Below are 23,707 nucleotides of genomic sequence, written 5' to 3' on the forward strand. Positions count from 1 at the left end.
CCTCCCTGCCCATTGCCGATAGCTATCATCTCTCTCTCACTCTCTCTCTCTCCCTCTCTCCAGTCCCGCAAGCACCCCGCGCCCCGACAGCCCCCGGTCTCTCCTGTTCGGGCCATAAACGCACCGCTAAACACGACCTTGTCTCCGTGCTGAACCCCTGCCCCCTCGCTCTTTCATCCTACTCATAGAACGGGCCCTTTTGGTAACCTCTTCCTCCCTGCCCGATTGCCCGGCCTGATCCCAGGCCATCACCTAGCCCAACAGATGCAGTTTATTGCTTCCTACAGTAGGACCTCGCCTCACATCAGAGGAGCGGTGATTAATCAAGGCCTTCACACCCCTAGACCTGACCGACACCCCCGCATCCCTCCCAGGAACATCCTTCCTCTCTTCTGATGCCCCCCCCCCCGGCTACACCTGGCCTCTCGACCCAGTCCCACATCATAAAACTAGGTCTCGTGGATGTACCCCTCCGGCCCCGCATAGCGAAACATGATCTTATCGCCCGCCCAACCTTAGATCTGACCACTTCCTCCCGCCCTCGTGCCCTGTTGGAATGTCCGGCTGCAGATTACAATCACATGTCACATTTGGGAGGGGAAAACAACATCAGAGCGGTCAGTATGGGAATGGGCCTGGAGCTGGCGTCCCAAACATGCCCTTTTTGTACTTCAAAGTGTCTTTATTGCAATAAGGAATGTTTGTACATCATAAACCTGTGTATAAAAGACTGAGCCGTAGAGAAACTTGTTAGAGCACCTCGAGAAGATACCCTGTTGTCTGATTTGACGTGTTCTGTTCCGTCGGAAATAAACTCCTGTTTCCTGCCTTCCAGTCTCCAGCGCCTGCCTCTTTATTTGGGTAATCGTGAGTTGGGTGAGAAGCGGCTAACGCCGGCAAACCTAGAAAAGGGGTAAACGACCTGATTTGCCTGAACCCTTTTTCCACAGCATGGGCCTGTGTGCTGGCCCTTGAGCCCATCTGTACCCCTCCCCTGTCCACAGGGCCAGTGAAAGCCCGCTGCTGGAGTACAGGCTGCTGTACCAGGAGGAGTGCCACCCTACAGGGGATGAGGGTTCCGAGGAGCTGCTGTCCTGTACTGATGGGTACCCACTCACTGCTGACCTGGCCTAGCAATGCCTGCCGCTCTCCTGCCTTAGCGCCTCGCGAGCGCTACAACGGGACTGGCTGCTCCGCTGACTAGCACCTGGGAAAGGAGTGCTATAATCAAAGCACCTGGAGAAGAAAAGTGCTTCATCTGACTGCCCAGGAGCACCTAGTGAGTGTTACCCTCCTATTCTGCCTGCTTGACAGCGCCCTGTGAACGCCTGGACCGCCCAGGAGTGAGGAGCTGATGCCAGCAGTGCTGTGCTGCTGAGGCGCTACTGTAGGGCGTGGAACCTAAGCGCTACAACTCGATGCCAGCAGTGACAGTACCCAGAAGGAGGTGAGGAGCGTTGGCTCTTCGTTGTTGTGTGGGACCTGGATTGTACTGCACCGCTTTGCTGCTTGGGAGCGCTGTGTATTTGAAAATATTGCGGGAGCCTACCCCACCTGTTGCAGCCTTTCGTGGGTGCCCACACCACGTGATTGCCGCCCTTTCCAATATTGAAATTACCGCGGTAGCCCACACGCGTTGTCACCGTTAGCGGGTGCCTGCACGGCACTTACAACCCGCCAGGAATCACCGCCGCTGCCCGGTCCCTGAATCTAACGCTGTGTCCCATAAGAGCGCTAACTGCTGAGGATCACAGCTGCGTCCCCCTGCGCTGTCCACGGAGAAGGGCTGTACCTGTTATCACCGCCGCGACCTCGGGTCGCAGACGAAGGAAGTGCGGCGTCGCCCGACCTGCTGCGTGCCCCGGGCCGGCCCTAGAAGGGATTGTGCCATCTGCACTGCATTGCCACGGCCCCCGAAGCCTGGGGAGGGCCACCGCAGTATTGCTGGAAGTCGCGCTGGGCCGGGGGAAGTCAGAGAGAGCGGCGTCACATGACTGGGGCACCGGACGCATCATCGGCCGTGCCCCCGTCGGTGGCGCACATCCATTGGTGGAGGTGGCTGCAACCCCTGCGAGCCACGCTGGGATTGGCGGCCGTGGGCACGCCCCTCGAGGACCGTGCCCTGATTGGCCCTGAGGCCCGGTAGGAACCTGGAAGCCGAGGCCGGTCCTGGCCTCATCGTGGGGGCTCCGAGAGGAGCGGGAGCCCCCCTGGCTCGCCAGACCGACCGAGAAGTAGGTAGGGGCCCGGAGAGTTCCTGGAGGGGCAGGGGACGGTCGAGGCACATACCGGTGCCTGTCCCCTGCTAGAAGACGTCGATAGCCCCTCCTTATCCGAACCACGACTTGGCAGCCCCGAGAGCCGGTGAGTGTGGGGCTCAGTCATTCTGCGGTTGGGGGGCATGTCGGCGCATATGGTCAGTGCCCGCCCCCGGTGACAGTGTTGCCTTTACAGGTGCCCCATCTGGCAGCGGGCACTTACGACGTTGGGCCAGGTGGAGTCCCAGAGTGGGGCTCCGGGGGACTTTGCCAATTGCAGAGGCCTGGAAGGGGGGGCCCATTGTCCCCCGGACTGACTTCATGATACTCGACCGCCCGCCGGACAGTGGAGCGCAGTTGCCACATTTGCGGCAATAGTATTGTGATAGTCCAAGTGGGGGAGGCTCCGGCCGCATGTGTAGTGCCAGTACTCTTGTGGGGCGGCATTTCTTAAATGAGACCAGTACTTTGTTGGCCCTAAGTTCCCCCAGCTGCACCACAGGAAGGAGCGGGCAGCTGCCAATTGGCGCACGTTTGTTGACGGGCCCCCCAAAAAGGGCTCAGGAAGGTTCAGAGGGGCCAGTGCCTCCTGGGTCTCTGCCCACAGGTTTCTGTAAAAGGTTATTGATGCCCCGTGACATGCCCAAGGTGTTGCTCAGGCTCTATGTACTAAAAATTCATGCTACCTTATGCCCGTGCTAATGTGGTTATGCTAATGCCTTCCTCAATGCGGGCACTGATTGCTAATGTGTTGCTCATGTGACTATGTCCCCGTTTATGGTTATACAGAATGTGTTTTAGGCTCAGGGTTATGCCAGACTGCATCAAAGCCTAATGTGTGTATCCTATTGTGGTGCCATGACGTTTCCATTTCAGGCTTGAGGCAAATGTGTTGGTGCCTGTTACCAGACCGTGATGTTCCGTTCTATGCCCAATGTCAAGATATGTTGGTCTAAGTTTATGCCTCAGACCAAAGTGATGTGTGCCTTCATGCGCATAATGTGATTATAGTCTGACCTGACGTTCTCCTTCCAGGCTCATGGTTCATGCCTCCTACCCAGATCTGTTTTATGCCTACGGTGAGGCCACCTAGCCTGGAAGCCTGTTTGTTTTCTTTTCAATTCTATGCCGACTGTGTCCAGGCCTACTGTGATTCGAAGGAGTATATGCCGAATGTTTACATGTTTATGCCCCCTCTTGTTCATTATTCTACCCGAAGGTACGGACTGATTACAATTGTTAACCCTGATGGACTTTGCATTTATCCTTTACCCTATTCTTGGTATCTAGTGATGGTTCTGGCAGGGGCCTGATTGGCCCTGCCCTGTAGATAATCCCTTGTAAATATTGCCTTGGCACCAGTTGGCGCAGTATAGAGACTACTGTGATTACTATCATATGTTTGACAATACAAATGTTATTCTTACCTAATCTGGTGTGGACTCTTTTTGTGGTGTGCCTTGTGTGTTGCCTGTGTGTACTGCGTGGATGCTTTGCACATGTCCTCGAGAGTTTGGCCTGCCCGCTCTGCACCACACTACCCCATTTCTTACATTGTTGGAGAGGTAGGACTTGTGTTTGCGCAGTACCACAGCGACAACGGGTTACACTGCAAATAGAGCATTGAAAAGTAATCACAGGTTTTTGGGGATTGTTGTTTTTTCTGAATATTGCTCACTCCTAAAAGTGTTTTTTGAATTGTGTTCCCCTGTTGCACAGTGGGTGTTGTGTCCCGGGTGTACCTTGCCAGGATGGGGTTAACCTATAAGGAGGAGGAACTTATGGAGTACACTGAGCAGGAAGTGATATATTTCTGCAGAGAGAGAGGGATACCCCTGGTAGGCAACATTCACAGGAAGCTATTTCTCTATGAGGCCCTCAAGAGGGGGGAACCCTTAGAGCCCTGTGGGGACCTTTCCGATTACCCCTCCACTTATTTAAAGGGTGGATTTGGTGGAGACCAGGAGGAGGGCTCTGAGAGTGAGGGTCCCCAGTTCATAACCCGGGAGTGTGGTGATGATGAGGAGGAAGAGGTTGATAGGGCGGAGACACCAGTACAGAATGAGGACGCCATAGGCAGGGTGTTCCGTGCTGGGTGCAGTCCCGGGGGCACTGCCCCATCCCTTTCCCTGTCCCCAGAAGAGTGGGTAGATAGGAGGGAAAAAAGGGAACATCAGCTGGCGTTGGAGAAGCTCAGGTTGGAGCATGCCAAGGAGTTAGCGCAGCTGAAGGTGGAGGAGAAGAGGCTAGAGACTGAGAAGGTCCTAGCGCAGGAGAGGATGGCGGAGGCAGAGAGGTCCTTCGCTAAGGAGAGACTAGCTCAGGTGGGTAGGTTGTCCCCTGAGAGTGGTTTTTAGCTCTCGGCTAGTAACGCGCGAATGGCGTTCTCGCCAGAGAACTATAGCTGTCGTCTCAGCCGACAACGAGCTGGAATGTGGAGACAAGACCAGGCCGCGCGCGCAGCGTTGTCCCATAGGATAACGTTGCGCGAGTGAACTTCTGCCGACAGCATGGGAGAAAGGACGGGATCGCGACGCTCGCCTCTTGGAATGCAGGGGGAGTCTGAGGCTGCGGCGTGTGTGCGCCCGGCAGCAACCCTCCTCCTCCTCCTCACTGCCAGAGGCACACGGGCTTGATGCTCTTGATGTAGGATTTAAAAAACAAAAGACTTCATGTGATTGTCATTACGGAGTCTGCCAGAACGTCTGTTTAACTTGTTACCTGTGGATCGACGTGTAAAGTACGGTTAACATGTTTGTCTTGTTTTCACGGCCGCCATACATCATTCGTCTTTATAATCCTTTATAGAATGTGCCCTGCGCCATGACTTTGACATGACTTTTCACCATCAACATCTACTCCCTGTTCACGGTGTAATCCGAACTAGAAAATGCTGCAATCGGTACTGCTTAACGTGCGTGCGAGAAACTGGATGCCGTCCTGGTCGCATAAAACGGAGGTGTCCCAGCAGACGATGCCCACTCTGTTCTCAACACCCACCTGTGAACTGACAGCAACCGTAGGGCGCATAGCTGGCAACACTAAACAGCTGTGAGGGGCACCATCGCAGCTGGCGTCGGCGTTAATCAGTAGCGGAGCAACGTGAATGCAGAAAAGGGCTACCCCGCCTTCCATCCGTCCTAGGTCGGTAAATTGAGTATCATTGAACAAAGGTTATATCAAGATCTATTAACAGCCTTAGAAGCGGTACGGATTTTTTTTTACATATGTTCATACGATTCTATTGGAACATAGAAGTGTGCCCACGAAACATTTAAAACGCGTTACGTAGCTCCACTATGGCAAGCTTGCTGCATTGAAGCCTCATTGGCCGAACGTCTTTTAATCGGTGTTGCTGCCAAGTCTACATTTTCTTGTCATCGCCCACTGCAGGAAGTATTGCTTTTTAAATTTACGAAAAACGTGGTTGCAAAATAAATGTTACAATTCAGTTCTATACTGACATACATTTCCTACTAAATTCACTACTAACAGACTTAACCACCTTTCTCCTATTGTAAATGTAAATGTAAATGTAGACGTACTTGTAAAGCGCACTGATACTCCTGAGTGTCCTGGCGCTGTACTCATACCGCTAGGGAACCCTTCCTGGTTTTTCCCCGTGAAATGTCCTACCTGGGCATCCCCAGGGTGCAACCAGGCATCCCTAGCGCTGTAGGGGGCCGTTATGGAGACTAAGCAAGCTATTGCCCAGAGTTGCAGCGTGGGACCCATGCTTAGAGTAGGCACCGAGGCGAGAATTCAGGTCCCAGGAATTATGAGCCCAAGATCCGCCGAGACCAGCCAAGGCAGGAATTGAACCCTGGTCCCGGGCCAGACCTCTGCATCAGGGTCTGACGCTCTAACCATTGAGCCACACTTCTCCACACGTGCACACTGGGCCATCTCCAAATGCCTTCTAGACTTTTCAGTACATGTGCAATAAGTATGTACATCTTTTTATGTTAGCCCGGATTGCTTTAACACAAACCGGTAACTGAACATCGCAAGCTCTGAATCTGTCACCCGTGACCTGATATAAGAGAAAACGGCATACTGATTGGTAACCTGCGGAACAGCTCTTAAGTATACTGATAAATGCAGACTCCGTTGCTGAACATCGGTAACTGAACACAGGGCCGGCGCTAGGCATGGGCAGTATGGGCAGCCGCCCAGGGCCTCGCGTTCAGGTGAGAGGCAGGGGGTCCCCGCAGGGGGCCTCCCCCTTCACTGTGAAATAAATTACTTTAACAGATTGCCCCCCTGCTCCACCAGGGCCCCCTCCCCACACAATTAGAATATACATCAGAGATGTATGGTGTCAACCACGTGGTGGCATTCCTGGCGGTGCAGGGGTGGGGGGAGGGACAAACAGAGTGGGGAAGTCAAAGTGGCAGGGCCAGCAATTAGGGCTCAGAGTGTCAGGGGCGAGGCAACACCTCTCTTAAGTACCGGCCATTCCCTGTCTGCATTTTGTTGCTAGGTGACAGAAGGCCCCTTTGTTTTCAGGACCAGCCGGACACAGGTAAGGAGCAGTGGGTGAGGGGAGGAGGGAGCAGCCAGATCAACTGGTGCTGGGGCAGTGTTTTAAGAAAGGCATTGTTACTGCTTCGAAGGCCCAGGGGAGGGGGGACCCTTTCCCTGGGCCTCGAAGCACTAGAGCAAGCTGCAAGGTCCAGGTGTGGGGCCCCCTTTCCCTGGGCCTCTAAGCACTTTAGAAATCTGCAAGGTCAAGGTGTGGGGGCCCCCTTCCCAGTAGCCACTACTCCCTCTTTCTTTTCCTTTCCTTTATTTGTTCCCCTGTGAAATGAATACAAAAAAGAAAAACTTTTTTGCTGGAAAGGTCATCTTTTTTGTGACATTATTCACTTCCAAAGTGCAGCCTTGGGAAAGAGAGAAATAAAAAATTCAAAATGTAAAAAATAACTAAAGCAAGACAGAGTGGGTTGAAAAGGGGCCAGATTGATTTTATTCACAGCCAAAACACATTAGTGCCACTACACAGAGTTTACCAGTGAAGCGCTACTTTAGTTTTCTTGTCTTTCTCTAAACAGCATTGTTTTCCCCGGGTGGGGAAGTGCACCATTTCTGGATGTACTGCAATACCTGCTTGATGGGCGGACTGGAAAATAAAGTGCATACCGCTGCTCTGTATTCACAAATGTGGTCTTTTTAAACCATATTGCTTTTGTTTTGTAAGGATATATTCAATGGGCATTGAAGCAGGTCCGTTCCGGCCCTGTAGTCATGGCCTTAACTTTTCATGCAAAAGCACTCATTCATTTCTGAAAAAGTGCAAAAGCGTTAAGGTAACCATGTTGTTCCTGCTTACATTTCACATGCTTTAATTAATCTTACATTCCTTATGAGTGTTTGCTTTTTCCAGCATGTTGTCACATTTTTTTAGGCAGCATATTGCTCTTGTCTAGTGCCTAATTTGAATTGAGTCCCCCCCCCAGGTGTTTAGCGGGGCGCAACTGGGTTGTAGTTGAAGGCAGTGCGAGTTTCTCTCAGTGGGGTAGTATGGTGTTCAGTGGGGAGAGGATGTGGCACTATGGTCAGAGCTGCCGAATTTGGAACTGGGGAGCCAGGTTCAGCCTTCATGACCAGTCCACCAGACCAATCTCCCTGAGGGAGCATATTTCCATGCTAGACCTTGGAAGGACCCGCAAGACCTTAGAAGCCCTGGTGTCTTAGCATCGGAAGGTGAACCCTAGCAGTGGCAAGTGTGGGTTAACCTTGAAGGCCTGTCTACCACAATCCCTATTGAAGCACACCGCAAGTCTTTTGGGCAGGCCTACGAAGCAGCCAGCAGCGGTGTGTCCATTGGGGCGTAGGGGCGTAGCCCCACCAGCCACCATGGACCCACATCGCGGCCGCCGGCCGCAATCCTAGTGACTGTCTTAAGTTCTAAATTAAATACAGCTGCCGGCGTGAATTGCGCAGGGGGGGTGGCCTGCTGCAGCTTGAGTGACAGTCCACACTCAGGCTGCAGCAGACCGTAGTGCGCAGTGACAGTCCCGGCCGCTGGGGAACTTACAGTGCGCATTCTTGAGAAAGTTGGCAACTTTCTCAAGCATGCGCACTGTAAGTTCCCCAGCGGGACCCAGGGGTGCTTGTTTGGTGCCACAGCCCGGGTTTCCAAAGGGCGACAGGGCGAGCACCAAATGTGCCCCCCCCTAGCCAATCATTGGATGCCGGGCGTGGTGGGGGTGGGACATCCTGTCAAGCTCTTCCTGTCGCGGTCGGCGTCTCTTTCGTGTGCTCCAGACGCGTCGTATAAACAGGCAAGTTGTTTATGTTCAGAGATCTCTGCCTGCCTGTATGTCTAAACGTGTTTGAGGCGCGCGGCTTCACTAGTGCCTACGAACTGTAATCCAGGCAAACTGAATGAACGTCACCCTCACTCTTTCGATGACTGTGCTAATGTAACTTAAAATTCGCAAATCTTTACTGAATTAACGTAACGAAATAAATGACAGAGTTTCGTATGATTTGATTTTACTCGGATCATTCTTTTATGAACCGCCTACGCGTTTTATTCTAATATTGCTCTGGCATTTAGAGTGCTCCTCTTTGACGATGCAATCTGAAGTTGTTAATAGGCGCAGGATGGCTTCTTTGCCACAAGACTGCACATGGCAGCCTCACCTTATGCTCTGCAGTTTCTCTGTGGTCAGTGAAGCTGTTCGTTCCTCTTAAGTCCTCCAGGGGGGACACTAAAAACGTACATTTTTTCTTAATTAGAGCTGCGAGGGTTGGACTCGTATCCACGGACAGGCCCTCACTTCTCTGTCGATGAATCCACTAAAAGCTCCAGTTTTTTACCCACAGAGCAGGAAAAATGAGGGATTGCACCCGGGCTGCATCATGTAAGCTCATTTAGACATCTGCATGTCGCAGCCAGGTGAGGACTGCAACCCGCACAGGGAGGCATTCCAGCATCCCGGAGTTAAAAGGGGACGCATCTGTGAGCAGCTGAGGCTGCGGTGCTCTGTTCTAACCTTGTCCCGCCGCCAACAGCAGGATCCTGCTCAGCTAATGCCCCATTGAGCAGAGGACATGAGCATAATTCACAAGCCGGCCGGGCCATCTCTAGAGGGTCCGGCTTTCAAGATGTCCACTTGTTCAGGAGCACAACACATGAGCAGACACAATTATTCAATGCGATCTACAATAGGAAGCAGATTTGTTTTTCAATTTGCAGTGCAGTACAGCATAATTTGTTTGTATCTGCCTATGCAAGCGAATCGTAAGAGGCTAGTGCCAGCTTAACTGTTACAACACAGTCGAAGTGGTGTGTGTATTTATAACACAATGCTACCAGAGACCCATGTTTTCAGTCCATGAGGCTGCCCTTGTCCTGTTGCGCAATGTTTCCAGCTCATTCTTATTCACTTCCCGACTCCCCGAGTCTAACCTCTGCTTTATCCTTCCCCTGCGGGGCTACGACGGCCTTATTGTCCGCTCGGCCACCAAAGTTATGCTGAGGTTCTGGCTGCAGGAAAACGTCTGAAGTTGGTCGGCAGGGCTGGCACCGGAGTCGACAATGTGGACGTGGAAGCAGCAACCAGGAAGGGTGTCATAGTTATGAAGTAAGCACTTAGTTGTAGGCAGTGGGTGGCACAGGCAAATGAGGTTGGGGCAACAGGCAAACGTGGCAGGGGCAGAAAGTCATTCTATAATTGCACAATGGGCTCAAGGTGCACTGCACAAGCTTACTCCCTCAGATCTCCGCTCTTTCGAAGTGAACTGACAGCAGGTGACTTGAATGAGAGAGTTCTCTCTCTGCAACTATGCTGCCTCCAGGAATAATCCCGAATGATAATACTCATAGTCCGTGGTGAGTCAGTTTCATCTGAGCTGCTATTCCACTTCGGCGAAGATGGACGCGTTATCCTGGAACCCTCCCTGTACACTGTGAAAGCATGGCTACCCGTAATTAATAGAGGTGATACCTAATGTGTTACGAAAAGTGCTATGGCTCGTGAATAACAGCCATAGCAGTGGCTGTGAGAAAAGGCCTGCAGGCAGAGGTCTCGCGCTTGCTGTAAATGCACCGACAGCTCTCGAGCACCGTCTGTACTTTCGAGTACATCTTGAAATTCCCATCGGGGAGTGTTTGCCTCCACGCCCCCGATCTCTCTCTGGTGTCTTAATCAACGCCTCTATTGTTCTTCTCAAGGCGCACGCGTTCCGCATCCCTCGCTGTGTTGCTTTGTCTGACTCCTTCTTTTGTTAACCACAGCCAGGAGGATTAATGAGCTAACGATGGGGTGGGCGGGAGCGGCCTGGAAACAATCCTACCCGCCAGGCGGAGATGAACCTGGAAGATAATTATCCCTCTGAGGTGCTGCTTTTCGTAGGAAGGCTGAGCCGTGCCCAGGATGTTCCCATATTTTAGCCAACCTTGTTGTCTTTCCGTGATTTAATGTTTTAAGGTAGGTTTTACTCTTGTATAGTTTACTTTGTTTTAATCCTCAAAAAAACGGATTCGCAATGTTGAGAGATTTTGCAATTAATATAAACAACGCCTACGTGATGTTGTTCTAATGCCAGAAAACTCTTGAAAAGAGTAAAGCTGTGCTCATCTTGGACAATGACGGAGACCGGCTGTTTGCTAAGTACTATGATGACACCTATCCCACAGTGAAGGAGCAGAAGGCCTTTGAGAAGAATATTTTCAACAAAACTCACCGGACAGACAGCGAAATTGCGCTCTTGGAGGGGTTAACTGTGGTGTACAAGAGTAGCATAGATTTATATTTCTAAGTGATTGGCAGTTCCTATGACAATGAGTTAATGCTGATGGCGGTCTTGAATTGCCTGTTTGACTCCCTGAGCCAGATGCTAAGGAAAAATGTGGAAAAACGTGCACTGCTGGAAAACATGGAGGGCCTCTTTCTAGCTGTAGATGAAATAGTGGATGGAGGGGTCATCCAGGAAAGTGACCCACAGCAAGTGGTCCACCGAGTTACCCTCAGGGGAGAAGATGTCCCTCTCACAGAGCAAACTGTATCAAGAAACATCCATATGCTTCCTTTCCCGTTTGACTCAGGTGAGTTTCTCTTTTGAGTGGGTGAGGGTCCTACATACACAGGTATGTCCTATTCCATGGGTCTGTCTCTACAAGTGTAGGTTCTTTGCTGGACAAGTGGAAGATGAGCTCGATTGGTAAGGTGAGAGCAGAGAATGGAGTGATGTCCATGTTTGTGTATAACTCGGAGCCTTCCCTTGAACTTAGCCTTGTGAACTGGGTTAAACGTCAGCAGAGGGGAAATCTATTGGAGATCCTGAACTACTTTTTGGGAAGTACATAATCGAGATGAGAAAGTAAGATAATCCCAGTGGATTGTTGTGTAATTATATTGGGAGATGATGATAATAGTAAATATGCAAAGTCTAAAGAGAGCAGAAATCTGGACGTCTGAGACAAAAGAGAGGAATGAAAATTGGAGCAGAAACTTCTGGAGGTAAATGGAGTCAGACCAAATGGCCTGAGTGTTATTATTGTTCTGTTCTAGGTGATTAGCAGAGGGCTTGCCCTGCTAGTCCACAGGCCCTTGGCTACTAGATTTTGCCTCACAAATATCCCATGAGGCCAATCCAGCCGTGCATGCATCAATCCTTTGGTTTGTCTTGCCCAGGGTTCTCCAAAGTTTGTCCTGGGGGGCCAGTTCTATGCCAGATTTTTTAGCATATCCCCATTTAGACGAATGTAGTTATTTTGAAACTCTGACATATATCTGGCCCTCCAGGACCGACTTTGGAGAACCCTGCTCTTGAGCACCAATCTCTGGAAGAGGGCCTGCAGACACACCACTAGCCTCGAAAGCTAGTGGCCAGGCCTGACTTTACTGTTGCAGGCTTAAATTTCCGGTCACTCAAGAGTGTGCTTCTTCACGGGGAGGGGAGAGCGGGAAAGCTAGAGTGGGCAGCCCACTCTAAGGCCTCTAATCTCTTGTCACTATCCGATTGCACCAAGTTCTGTATTTTTCGGATGTCCTGAGATTCTCCGTTCTTTGTCTCTTTCCCCAGCACTCCCTCCGGGAACAGCATCAGCGCGGCCGAGCTGACTTGCGCCATGGTCCTCTGTCTGTCCAGGTCTGTACCTCTCACTGTTCATTTATTTTTGTGTTTTGATGTTGATGTTTACATATGGCCTCATGGTGCTGTTGGCAGGTTGGGGTGTCTTTCCATACCAACAAGACTTTTTTGATGACACCTATCAATCAGCACTCTGCCCTGAGCTGTCTCTAAAAAGTGTGAGGTTGGCTGCTGGTTTCGTATGAACACGTGTCATCTGCGATCATGCTAAATACTCAAGTGGAGAAAGCGAAACATGTCTGCAGCAAAGGAAGCGGGTCGAGAGTGTATATGCCACTGTGCTTGTGTGCCATGATGTCTGTTGCATGTCATCAGTGCCTCGGCAGGTCGCAAAGTGCAGATCCCAACAACGAGATCAAACAAGCACCTGTATAAGTGATCAATAGTTAACGAACATGTCCAGATCAGAAACAGCAGGGGGCATGGTGAATCCCCTGGTTTTCAATGAGCCCCGATATCCTCAGTAGTAGACCCCTCTCTCTCACACAATGGCAAATGCACCTGTGCCCATCCTTTAGTGCATTGTCTGATCACAGTCCAATTCATACTATAGGGGGTTGTAAGCGCCGGTCCCCGGGCCTCACCCTCCTCTGATACATCGGATCTGTTAATCCTAGTCTCTGTGTCTGAACTGTGTTCATGAGTGATTGGAACCATTTTGGTGTTCCACCCCTATCTCATTTACTTTAGTTTGGTAACCCCAGTTTTGGAACAACTAACTTGTTATGACTTACCTTAAGGATGATTCTACAATCCTGCACCTTATCTATCATTTGCTAAATACAGAGAGGGAGAGACCTATTAAAGGAGACATATATACTGATCTGTAGAATAGACCTGACTCGAGTCTATGGTATGTTTATGGTTTACAAGAGGAGTGACTGGGTATGACTGTTGTAGTATTGGAGTTGTTCTAAAACCCTCTTTTGTGTATTTCAGAATACTTATAGAATCACGGGATAAAGGTATTCTGGGCAAATTACTTAATCTCCCCGTGTTTATCGAAAATGATGTGTATTGTGATTGGTGTTCATGTAAAGCGCTGCAATACCTTCTGGTCGGGTTCGCGCTATATAAAAACTGCTACAACAAAAAAAGCGGATGAAGGCTCGAAGATGGGGTTACAAGTACAAACCGAGTGGTATGTGCATGGGGGAGTGTGACGCAGTGGTAGACGGTGCACAGGGCATGGGTGCCATAGAGTGCAGGAGGGCAGAGAGTCCATCATAGCTCAGTGAAAGTGGGAAACGTCGCAGAGTGGGCGTTTTGTTTTGTTCTGCTTTAGAATATGCTGTAGAACCTTGCATGGTCATTCTGTGGTTATACTGAATAAGCAGCTACCTATGTTATGCCATCTATTAATGTAATAACTGCACTTTCACAATTGCTTTATTAACTTTCCTGCTTTCTCAAATTTGCTTGAAAATGCATGATTTTTCTTCTTTTTTTTCAAAATTTTCTTGGGGGGGGGGGGTAATCCCCCCAAACCCCCCTTTTGGAGTTCGGGCTCGCTCGCTGCGCTCGCTCGCTATGGTGCTGGATGAAATTCACTTTGCGCCCCACCACTTTGAAATGTCACCAAACGCCCCTGGAAGCAGCACACCCTAAAGCAACAGTGACTCTGTCATTGAGGTCACATGACCCTTGAGGAGGGAGACTCTAGGGCGGTGCAAATGGTGAGATCGCATTGAGCGCTGACTTTGGGTCATGTTTGTGAGTATATTATGTTTCTAAAAGAACTTGCTGCCTCCTTCCTGGCCTCCAGGAATTTTCGGCAACAATAAAAATGTCATGAAACTCCGGCGATCAATGTTCTTCCTAGAGAGAGATGGAGGGTTGTCAAGTGGAAGTTTTGACTCATGGAAAGGTAGCGCAGAGGGTTAATGTGCTCGCTGCAAAGAACATGTCCCATGCAGATCACCAAGTCCACATAATGTAAATAGGCCAGTGGATTACTGCTTTTGTCAGAGAGATCCTATTGGTACTTGCAGTTTATAAGTCAAAATCCTAACATAGAACAATGAGCTATTAACTGTGATCTAAGAGATGCATGCCAACTGCAAGGTATAATTTACATCGTTATGGTTTTTTTCCCCAGTCTTTGATTAACATAATGTTGCGAAAAGGGTTCACTTGAACAGAAATCAATTCTGGTTATTAAAGAGAACTTCCAACCATGGTATTACGTTCTAAATTCAGAGTTTGTGTTTCTCCAGATCAATCACTATTAAACTATACTGCCTACTAGTACGATTGTCATGTGACTCCTAGTCCTTTGTCTTATGTAAAATTACCTATTGTGATTTCCACACGTATTATTGATTATCTCTGTGTAATGTGTGATATAAAGTTCTCTGACACTCTAAACTGGTATCAGTGGTGCTGTTTATCAAATTAAATGCATCTGAGAGAGAGTGTAGTTATGGAGACTTGAGGGGCACTGTTAAAGGGTGGTAGTGAGGGAATCGGTGGCAGAGCAAGTCATTGGGGGCACCAACATTGTCGCACAGAGCTCCACCAGTGCTAAATCTGGCCACATCTACTTCCTACAGTTCTAACACCAAATCAAAAGCGTTGATTTGACAACCCCTTGAATCTGTAGCATACCTTCAAGTCAATGTATGCTTTAGCAGTGGTCTCGGTTGTTCTAAGACTGTTTTTGCTTATGTAAAATCTTTATTTGTTTGCAATGGTGTCTTGTAATTTTGTACTATATGTGTTGTGTTTTTGCACTTAACATAATTCTGGTGAGTAAAGAGCACACACACAAAAAAGATTGTCCTACGTCTCTTAGCATGGGAGCGTGGGATTCTGCTGAGAGGACTTACTTTAAAACAAATTACGTAATGTCATCCTAAGGTAGCACAATAATGGCACAGAAAGATAAGGGAACGTTTTGAAATGTCCAATTATATCTATGGTCATGCACTCATCAGGAAACAATCTGTTAACGAGGAGTAAATAATATACATCTTTGTGAGACCTGCACCTAGCTTTTCCTTCTAATGAGACAAATGTAATCCATTTAACAGTTTTAAAATATATGGACTTATTTCATTTGTATATTTATCTTTTTGTCCATGTTACTGATATCCACGTTAGGTCTCTAAAGGGATGCCAAATAAGATCAATAGTCCTGCGATGTCACTTTCTATGATGTCACTTCTTGTGATATTACCAAGGGCGGCTCCTTCACTAGGGCGGAGGAGCGACGCCCCACTACTTTCTCGCAAAAGCAGAAACACAAAATGCTAAAACGACCATTTTATGTTTCTGCTTCTAGCACTGCAAGAAAGCAGAAGTGTTTCGTTGGGGGTGGGCGGGTCTGTTTTAGGGGAGGGGAGGATTGCCTTGCCAACTGCTAAGGGCGCTGACTGTTCGGCCAAACCAGTCTTGCTCACTCTGGCCATTCTCTATGTAGGCTGCAATGCAGCCTACATGGGGAAAATGGCCCCCCCAGAAGCGCCTGGCTGGTCGGTGTCCTGATCAATCACAACGCTGCCATTGCAGCATTATGATTGGCTTAGGGGAGGGGAGGGAGGCTGCCTGCTTCCTGTTCTCCCCCCCCTTCTGAGCTCCCGCGAGATCCTCCACCCGCAAGTCATGCCGGTTGCGACTGGAAGATACATGCAAATTAGAGGGGCCTCACATCTTCTCTTTTGCCCGGGGCCCCAGGAGTTCTAGGACCGGCCCTGACTGAACATCGCAAGCTCTGAATCTGTCACCCGTGACCTGATATAAGATAAAACGGCATACTGATTGGTAACCTGCGGAACAGCTCTTAAGTATACTGATAAATGCAGACTCCGTTGCTTCGAAAATCGTAGTTTAACGCTTCAAACACAAACAGTTTATAACGTAATACTTCTGTGTTCACGTACTTACTAAAATAGATTCCGAGGTACGGGACTTCAGATTCCATTAGTCCATATAAATTCTCCCTACAATACCTCTTTACTTCGCTTCATCACAAGAGCCAGTGCGGCTTAAATACAATTTTTTTCCTACCTCAAACACTCAAATGTCCTGCAATGTAATTGTCTACAGTGTGTAAAAAGCACTTGGGATGAAAGCCAACTACTTTCCCAGCCTCAGGGTCGAAAATGGTCAATACAAATGCCTGCTTGCGAAAAAAGCGCAAAAAGTTTAACTTTTACCTTGTAAACAGCAACTATTCTCATTAGTAAGTTAACAACTGCAGTGATTCATTTTCGAAGCAACGGAGTCTGTATTTACCGAAGGAAATCAAGCACCAATTAATAATATATACTTCGTTCATTAGCAGTCAGTGGCACTTGTAAAAACCGCTGTGTGAAAGGTCTTGATTTTAAAAATAAATAACAAAAAAAAAACGTTTTTTTTTTTATTGAGACTAAAGATGCTCGCTCACTGATTAAGTAAACCACATGGTCCAATCAATTGTCAATTACTTGGATGTACCCCCCTATTCTTTTACCCCTTTCCTTAATCCTTGGAAAGGTTATAAGATCGGTGTATTAAAAGTGGGAGCTTTAATTGTAGATTAAACTTGTTTATTGTGCTACTGATACAAACAAGTGAAAAAAGGTTCGAAATCTATTAGTGATCAATTGAAGAGAACTAGGACCACAACTCCCAGGGTGCATATGATAGTTAACTCGAAGTGGAATTCATCATCTGGACAAAACTCTATTAATAATTTGACAGCAGTGAAGAAAAATGCGAGTCATTTTAGGTGTCCAGCATTGGCCCTGGAGGCAGGATCACATTTTCAGAATAACCACTATGTAAATTATTCCAGATGAGAATCCATGTTTGTGAATTTCTAACATATTACTGTTCTAAAAATCTAGCGCAGCTCCAACTCTTCTATGCCTCTGGATACCCCTAAATGACTTCTGCATTTACGTTTTCTGTGAGATAGTCTCATATATATTTTAATGGGGGGAATGATGTTTTGAAGTAATGTGGTTGCTCAGGCATCTGCCTGAGAGAAGCACATGGGTATTAGACACAACCACACACAAACACAACCATACACACAACCACACACAACCACACACACACACAACCACACACACAACCACACACACACACACGCACACACAACCACGCACACACAACCACATGCACACACAACCACACACACCACACACCCACAACCACACACACAACCACACAACACACACACACACACAAACCCACAACCAAACATACAACCACATACACAACCACACACACACACAACCACACCGTCAGTGCACACTTTCACCAGACACCATCAGTCGTCAGTGCACACTCTGACCGTGCACAAACACCATCAGCTGTCAGTGCACGCTTTGACCAGGCACAAACACCACCAGCCATCAATGCACGCTTGCACCAAGCACACACCACCAGACGTCAGTACACGCTTTCACCAGACACACACACCACCAGCTGTCAGTGCACGCTTTTACCAGGCACACACACACCACCAGCCATCAGTGCACGCTTTCACCAGGCACACACACACACCACCAGCTGTCAGTGCACGCTTTCACCAGGCACACACCACCAGCTGTCAGTGCACGCTTCCACCAGGCACACACACCACCAGCCGTCAGTGCACACTTCCACCAGGCACACACACCACCAGCCATCAGTGCACAATTTCTGCAGGCACACACACCACCAGCCATCAGTGCACACATCAATTGTTAACGCATCCACAATTAACTATTGTACCAATCGCAGTATGGCGCACTTTACTTTTAAACATATTCAACTAAAGCGCAGCATGCCACCATTACTACAAAAATAAATACACATTTTTTGGCCTACAATTTATAGACTTTTGGTGCAATTGGTGTTGCAATATTAAGCAATGCCAATAGCTCTAACTTAATTGACCCGAGACCTATTGCATTGTAAATGCTTGTTGTGGTCTGGATTCAGCGGTGAGGGTGGGATTCAGTGGTGGCAGCGAGAGTGGTTCCTGTGCAGGGAGTACCACTCCCAGAGCCAGGGAGACGGTGCCTGATTCCAAGGATGAGGACAGGTTGGAGTTCAGGGGCAGGGGAAAACTGTCCCATGTTATGTTAGGATATCACGGCGCTGATAGTGCTAAAGTAAATGGAGGGTACACACATGAGTGAAACGGTTTTAATCAGGTTTTGGAAAGAGTAAGGTTTTCAATTTTTTCCTTAATGTGAGATGACAATCCGTAAGTCTGAGGTCAATGGGGAGATCATTCCACATGGTTGCTGCTAGGTGGGAGAAGGCCCGCCCTCCTATCCTGGCTCTCTTTACTCGAGAGATAGCCGCTCTAGCTGTTAGTTGCGAGCGAAGATTCCGAATAGGAGCGTAGAACTTGATCCTGTTTTTTAGGATACTAGGGCCAGTGTTATGCAATGCCTTATGTGCTATGCATAGCATTTTGAAAGAGGCTCTTTGCCTCATTGGAAGCCAGTGTAGTTCTCTTAGACAGCTCTTGGCTGGGTCATATTTTTTTCTGTTGCAGATAGCCTTTGCTGCCGCATTCTGAACCAGTTGTAGTTTTGTAAACAGGTAGTCTGCCATGCCTACAAAAAGGGCATTCCCATAGTCCAGTCTACTCATCAACAGTGACTGGACTAGAATCTTTCTGCATTCAATGGGAATTCATGGAAAAGCTCTTTTTAGCATTTTTAACAGGGCAAAACCTTTGCCACAAATTGTAGACACATGGCTATTCATGGATAGAGTGTTATCAATGAGGACTCCCAGATTCCTTGCCGTTGGTGTAGGATTGGGAGGGGTACCCAGGGCTGCAGGCCACCAGGTGTTATTCCACAAATGCTGCGATCCTCCGAACAGGAGGATTTCCGATTTGTCGGCATTCAGTTTTAGACAATGGCTGTTCATCCAGTTTGATAATTCCGTGAGGCAGTTAAGCAGCCTGTTTTTCGGGACGTCCTCTTCATTTACGGCTACCATTAGTTGGGTATCGTCCGCATATGAGCAGACGTTGATACCCCACTTTCTCCCTATGTTTGCCAGGGATGATACAAATACATTAAATAGCGTCGGACTTAACGAGGCCCCCTGAGGGACCCCGTATTTGATGGCCCGGGTGGTGGATGAGAAGTTGCCCAAACATACGGATTGTGTTCTATCCGATAGGAATGATTCAAGCCAACCTAGTGCTTTGGCCTGAATTCCTTTAGCAACTAAGGTTTCTATTAGGAGGTTGTGGGGTATGGTATCAAACGCCACTGAAAGGTCTAATAATATCAGGGCGACCGTTTTCCCCTGGTCCACTTGTGTTCTGATGTCATCCAGCACTGCCAAGAGTGTGATCTCAGTGCTGTTGTTGGCCCTCAAGCCCGTTTGGGAGACATCCAATAAATTGTTGGTTTCCAGGAAATTTGACAGCTCTTTGTTTACCAGTATTTCTAAGACTTTTGATAAGTACGGCAACTGTGAGATGGGCCGATAGTTGGCAGGGTTGTTGATGTCTGCGCCGGCTTTTTTTACTAATGGGGTGACTACAGCATTTTTCCAAATTGTTGGAAATTCCGCTAGATTGAGTGAGCGGTTAAATAATTGTGTTACTGCCGGGCAGATTACCTGGGTGATTTGTGAAAAAATGTGATGCGGACAGGGGTCTAGCGGGGAGCCTGAATTGATTTCCAGCATGACCCTGCTCACTTCCTCCTCAGAAAAAGGGCCAAAACTAGGGCAACTTGCCAGAGGGGTGGGGCACACCTGGTGCATAACTTGAGCCGACTCGTCATTGGAAAAGGAAGTGTAAATTTTCTCTATTTTCTCACAGAGGAAATCACTTATTTTATCACATCCTTCTTGTGATGGGGTCAAATTTGACGAGAGGTTTGTGGGACTTCAAAGTTCTTTAACTATTTTAAACAGTTCTTTAGATGAGTTTTTATTGTCGGTTATCCTGCGCGTAAAATAATCTTTTTTTGCTTTCCTTATGGCTGCGTTGTAAATTTTAAGTTCCTTTTTATAGGTCAGTCGGGTATCATGGGTTTTCGTTAGTCTCCATTTATGTTCTAGTGTTATGCATTCCCTTTTTAGTTTTTTTAAGTCTGGGCCATACCATTTTTCTGAATGTGTTCGTCTGGGCTTATGATTAGAGCGGGTCGTTGAACAGTGTTCCAGTGCACTCATAATGTTATTCTGCAATTGGTTAGTTTCATGGTCGATAGTAGTTTCAGCACTCTTTGTGTGAACAAAATGCTGTAGAAATGTTTCTGCCGAAAACTTCTTCCAGCACCTGGCTTTCCCTGTGACTTGAGCTAGTGATCTCATATTTTTAAAGGGAAGATTTATGATGAACTCAATCATATAATGGTCTGTCCATATCATTGGTTTTATCTCTTTTATGGAGGTGGATCCGATGTTGGTAAATATGAGATCCAACGTATGTCCTGCTCTATGTGTCGGTAGTTCTATTTTCTGGGACAGTTCCAGAATTTCCATGTCATCAGATAGATGTTTGGCTGATGAGTTGTTTTTGTTTTCATAATGTATATTGAAGTCTCCTAAGATCAAAATTTTTTTATTTTTAAGACAGATCGGCATGACCTGCGTGAGGAGCTGGGTACTAAACTCTACTGTGCTCCCTGGTGGGTTGTAAACAATCACACCACCAAATATAACATTCGTGTCTATGGAAATTGAAAAATGCCATGGCTTCGTGTTTACCAGCTTGTGTAATTGCCTCTTGCCGACAAGTGAGGGTTTCTTTGAATAATATGGCGACCCCTCCTCCTTTCTTATTAGCTCTGTTCAGGTTTAATATTTTATACCCTGCGGAGAGTGCCGTTACAATATCCGGCGTATTGTGATTGTCGAGCCACGTCTCCGTAATAAAGGCTAAGTCAGGTTTGGTTGCATTCAAGGTGTCCCAAATTTCAATCGCATGTTTGGGGAGAGACCTCGCATTCAGGTAAATACAGTTCATATCACGATTGGAGGTGTTTTTCGGCATAGGGCTGTGCATGGGATTACTATCCCATCCGCAATTCCGGCAACAAAAGGGGACCATAGTCTCTGAGCGTCCTATTTGGGCGCATAATATATACTCCTGTGGAGCTTTGGTGTTTATACTCTTGAGTTCATTAATGGAATATATTAATTTTGATGTATTAGCGCGGACGGGCGCAGACGGGCTTGCCTTTGGCGCGCCGCCGGCGCACCCGCTGCGCACGTCCGCTGCGCATCCTGGGAAGGGGTACCATTTTATACTGTCAAGGGCGGGAGGGGCCGAGCAGTAGTCTGCTCGCCCAGCTCCTGCTCCACACTCAAGATGGCGGGACCCCAGGCAGCCCCAACTCGGCTGCAGTGGGGGCGGGCCGGAAATGGAATGAAGACCAAATGGGCCGAATTAGCTCCGGTTGGTGCCTGTAGATAAGGGAAACTAACCCGCTGAGAAATAGTGACTGAAAAATAACCACAGTTATTTTAAAACAGGGTGAGTGATGTCAACACAATTTTAGTGCGAGTTAAAAGCGTCAGGTAGCAGTTTTAATAGAAAGTCAAGATCGCAACAAAATAGCAACTTTCCTCCCAGTCCCGGCTTTCCGCCTCAGGACCACTTAGTACACACACACCACACACTAGCAATCCCTGGGGGGAGTATGTGGACGTGTGTTGGACTGCATTGGAGGATTGGGCGGTGAGTAGCGCAGTGGATGATGGGAAGGGTGGTTCCAGGTAGTTATCAAGGAGCACCTGCTAAGAAGTTGTTTTCCCAGGTTGCGTCACCACCTGTTGCAGTGTAGGTTCTCCGACCCCAGGGACCTTGCACGGGAGGTAGACCTTTGGGTGAGTGCCAGAGAGTCTAAGAGGGCCTTGGGGAGTGATCCTGAAGGGAATGGTACAGGGATCTTCCGACCCAGTGAGGCGGGAGAGGTGCAGAATAGCCTAGCTAGGTCCCAGGGAAGTGAGAGGGTTGTAGGGCCTCACGTCCTATCTACTGGAAGGAGTGAGACCGGGAGGTGTCCCTAGCTGCCCCAACCACAGTCTCAGGGCCTGGAGAGTTCCACAAGGGAACCCCCGGTTGGGAGCCTAGGCTGTCCTGATAGGCCATCCATTGAAGGGACGCCGTAGTGTCAGGAGAACCCGGGGCCTCTGTAATCAGAGCTCCAGAGGTTCGGGGGTCTGCTCAGTCACAGGGTTTGACCCTGGACTGAGATGCCAGGTTCAGGAGTTGCCTGACCTGGAGGGAGGGGCACTTGTAAACAAGGTCCCTACTGGTTTGACTTCCAGGGGTACTTCTCCAGGTGGGAAGGTCCGGAACTCTGGAAGGGGGTGCAGAGGGAGGAAGGCCTCGCCTCTGGCACCGGCTCAGCCACAGGGTGTAGAGCCTGAGTTGGAGGGCTAGAGACAGGTACTGCCGGACCTGGCGGGTGGGACGTCTGTAAGCAGTGTCCCCCCAGAATTGTCTTCCAGGGGTACTACTCCAGTTAGGAGGGTGCAGAACTCTGGGAGGGGGTGCAGGGGGAGGGAAGACTCACCCCTGGCACCGGTGCAGCTTAAGGGTTTAGACCCTGGGCTGGTGGAGCAGTTGGAGGGCCCTGGATGAGTGAGAGAGTGGTGGTCTGAGGGTGCTCCGCGTAGGAGGAGAAGGCAGAACCACAGAAGGAGAGGTTGGGGGAGGAGAGCCTCGCCCCTGATTGTTGGGAAGACCAGTGGCAGTTTGGAGCTGCAAGGAGGAGAAGGAGAGTGGTCAACGGGTACTACGGGTCTGGGGCTAAAGCCCCCCACTCTGTGAGAGAGCAAGGGCCAGAGACATCTGGATGGTCTAGGGCCAGTCCTGGCCACAACCAGCTAGAGAACACCAGTGGGTGGGTTGGTTGGTCAAGGGCGGTTGGAGAGAGGGAACCATCGGGTTCCAGAGTCGAGGAGAACATGCGTGTGCTCCTGTAGTTGTGGGCCTGCGTCCACGTTTTCTCACCCCAAGCTGGGAAGCCCATCAAGGCATTGATTGGTCTACCCCGGCTTTTGGCTGGGGGGGAGTCGTGCTGGACTTGGCCCATTTTCCCCAAATTTTTCGCTTTTCACACCCCTATTTTAGGATGTCTCCCCCATGGTAGAGAAATGTATAGGCCATGTGTGGTGTGAGATGCAATGTTAAATGTAATGCAATGGTGTGCGCGCCTGTAATTCCCCCATTGCAAGAATGCACCCTGGTGAAATGTCGCTCTTAAAATGGATGCCATGGCTGTGTGTGGTGCCACCTGACTGTGGTGGGTTAGCAGTCTAGATGTTCGGTTCCCAGCCATCCCCGCTTTTGGAGGGAAACCTGGCACCCAGGGTGCTCTAATCCTCCCCCTGAGCCAGTTAGAACAAGTTTCCCCAGATGCTTCTAGAAGCTT

The sequence above is a fragment of the Lissotriton helveticus genome, chromosome 5_1 (genome assembly GCF_964261635.1).
Source record: "Lissotriton helveticus chromosome 5_1, aLisHel1.1, whole genome shotgun sequence".
NCBI lineage: Eukaryota > Metazoa > Chordata > Amphibia > Caudata > Salamandridae > Lissotriton > Lissotriton helveticus.